Raw genomic sequence first — 3523 nt, forward strand, 5'->3', positions numbered from 1 at the left:
CTCATTTCGTTAATTCCTTTTAAGATTTTCTCTTCTATTCACTTAATACATGTCAGCAAAAATGTGAACGCTACATCTCCACGAGGTAATCAATACTGTTGCCCAGTAGCTCCATCCCCCCATTTTAGTATTGTCTGTCTACACAGCCAAGCAGGGTGACAGCTCAGTGAGCACCAATCATGAGTCTTAAGATCTCTCATCAATCAGGTGAGAAGCAAACATTTGGAGGAAAAGGTGGGAACAAAAGCCAACCCTCTACAGTCAGGCTATGACTCCCAGCAGTCAAACCAATGACTCTGCATTTTCATAGCCAATCTCCTTTCCACTATGGAGACCCCACTGGTTGGCTAATGAGAGGTACAGATCTGGTCCCTCCAAAATCTTTAAATGGAGAGAATTAGGGCCTATGCTAAGACTCAAAGTGCCCAAGACATGAGACATGCTTTCTTTCCCTGTCAAAACATTACCTCCAAACTGCTCCAAAGTGAATGAAGCAGGCTTAGGACATGGTACATTTACGCTCTCTTCATACATGCCTTCAGATGAACTAGGAGAGAACCTGTGGCTACTGCAGGCAACTGCGCCCAGCCACTCCTTCTGTTAACATCAGCATACCTCTGTGATAATTGTCTTGCCCCTAGGACACAAGACCCACCCCGCTCCCCAACAAAATCCAGGAAAGAAAATAAAACCAAATAATTTAGAAAAGGAAAAAAAGAGGTTGCCAACAGATTTTCTCAAATATGTTAACTTCTGAAAAAAAAAATTTTTTTTGTGCTGCTATTACTTAAAACGTAAAAATGTCAACTGCAACCACCTGTGTGAGTGATTAATGGAGAATGCAATACAGACGAAAAAGGTTTTGCGGGAATTTCCAGATGAGATTATCTAGGTGGAACAGGAAATTGCTCTCTGCAGGTACTCTGGTGTTTGGAGGGGAGGAGTCCTACATAGTAAAAGTATTATGAAAAACAACCAAAAAAAAATATGATTTCAGAAGATTTACAGTAGTCTTTAGATTTCAGAGAAGTCTATATAATTTCTAGATGCTGCTCTAAACCTGAGTAGATATCATTTAAAATATTATTAAATGATTACATTTCTGAAGTTGCAGGACCACATTCTATTTCCTGGAAACGGGCAGTTTTCACTGGATTTGGGGTTCTCTGTGGGCACATCTCAGCATCCAGGGCTTATTCCATGGCACGCCTAACAGCTGGCAGGTGAAGCGTTCAACCACCAACTTTGGGCAGGCATTGTGTGCACACTCATGTGTGTTTGGGGGGAACTAAGGCATAGGCAGATGGGAAATGGGAAAAATATGAGTGTTATAGCTGTTCCAGCCCTTTCTTCTTTCTAGGCACGGAGAAGTTGAACCCATTAGATATGAAGATCCCCTTCACCTCACTTTAGATTCTTTGGATATTAAAATGTGTGTGCACAGGTGTGCGTGCATGTGTGTGTTCATTTCTTACTTTCAATAACTAAAGTTTACAGGTTTAACAGAAACAACCCATACACAACATTTACAAATAAATTTCTTAGAGTACTAACTTCCATTGCACATAAGGCACTCTAATATCAGATCCTGGGAAAAATGAAAAATGTCCTCTGTGGACTAGAGGGAAAATTATGTTATACAGGTAGTGGTACTAAAGTCCAAATAAGCTAAATGAAGACAATTCCAAGACCGTTATGCAGTCTCTGCACTATAAGTTATCAAAATATTAAGATATTAGTGTATTAAACTTTTAGAATTCCACGAATGATTTAGGAATGTTCTGTATGATTCCATTGCTTGTCTACATTTCTAGTACGTGGCACTCAGTGTGGTTAGACTGTTTCCTTTTGCTCTTAGGCATTTGGCCCACCAAAAGTAGGTAAAAGCCTCGTTTATAGAATTTGACTTGGTGAAGTATTTTAGAGTTGGAACTTTTCAAGATCATGGCACTGGCCTAGAGAGGCTTTACTTTCCTGGCTGGAAAATCAGGAGAGTAAAACCTTGGCAATGTGCCAGATGTGGGATGGTGCACCTTTTGGGAGGCTACTGGCCAAGTTCCCAGTGCGCTCTGGGAAAGGACATGCGAGCCTGTTTGAGTTGCCCGGTGTCCTTTCAATGCTGGGAAACTCCAGGAGAGTTATAGCTTGAGCCCAGCCTGGGAGATAGGGCAGCCACTACTGACATGAGGAGCCAACACCAAAGCTTCCAAACCTGGACTTTGTAAGAAATATATACATGATAATTAAACATTTCTTATTCTTATAGGGATCCAGCCTCATATCAAATAAGAAGCCAAATACCACAATGGCCTAGTTTTCTGAGGAAATGTGTCTGCCTCCACCAAATATGGAGAGGGTGTGAGAGCAGCTTCCAGTGGTGATGGTGTGAGTATAGGTATGATCATCTGGCAAGAAATGCGTTCTTTTGTTTGGGTGCAGTGTGGGCTGGAGTGGAAATTGGGGTTCTCTTAGGAAAGAATGGATGCATGAGGCATAATTATACTAAAATTTATGTGTTGTTTATCTGAAATTCTAATTTAACTGAGAGTTCTGTATTTTTACCTGCTAAATTTGGCAACTTACAGCACAAGTGGCACAAAGAAGAGAGATTTGAGGGCTAACTAGGAGGTAAAAGTGGCAAGACTTCATGGGATGGTTTAAATATGGGTGGGAAAAGCTATGGGAGAAAAAGTGGCCACAAGGTGGATGGTGGTATTGTTGACAGTAGAGTCATATAGAGTCAACATGTAGAGTCTAGCTCACGTGGCATCTATATACCTCCTGCTGGCCACAGGATGTGTCACCTGGTGAGCAGTATGCAAGCTGGATTTCAGCTCTTTTTGTCCCTTGTGTAGTGAGCTACTTATACAACTGTACATGGCAGCTGGCAGCCAGCAACCTTATGCTATTTACTGAAATAAGGAATCCTGTGGAGAAATATAGATTTTTTTTGGCGGGGGGGAGTGCAATTTTGGGAAGTTGAGATGGAGGAATCTGTGACACACATGGAGAGAACTGTCCAAGATGTAGTTGGACATTTGAGTCTGGGGTCTGGTATATGCATGTGAAAAAAAATAAAGTCTCTTGTGAGAAATATAAATCCCAAGCCTATGCCATGTGGATGCAGGATATAGATGTAAATTACCTGGTTGGAATATCATTCTCAAACTGAGAAATGAGCTCAAAACAAAACAAAACAAAAAAACCACACACACACACACACACACACACGCTCACCCTCTGGGGCCTGAGAAGAAACAAATTCTTGTTGGGAACACTTCTCCACCTCAGGACACAGGGGACTCCCTAGAAATAATACCCATGAAGGTGAGCTTCTGAGAAAAAAAATTACAAACTACAATTGGACCCAGCTCAAGGAAGTCTCAGGAGGTGAACCTCAAGCCAATTAATATGATTAACCATGGTTAGCAATACTACACGGATTACCAGCATTTAGGGTGCTTGGAATTCCATTTTGTAGTAACTTGACACTCAGACTTTACTTTTTCCTAACACTTAGCTT

The sequence above is a fragment of the Pteropus vampyrus genome, unplaced genomic scaffold (genome assembly GCF_000151845.1).
Source record: "Pteropus vampyrus isolate Shadow unplaced genomic scaffold, Pvam_2.0 Scaffold18, whole genome shotgun sequence".
NCBI classification, from domain to species: Eukaryota; Metazoa; Chordata; class Mammalia; order Chiroptera; family Pteropodidae; genus Pteropus; species Pteropus vampyrus.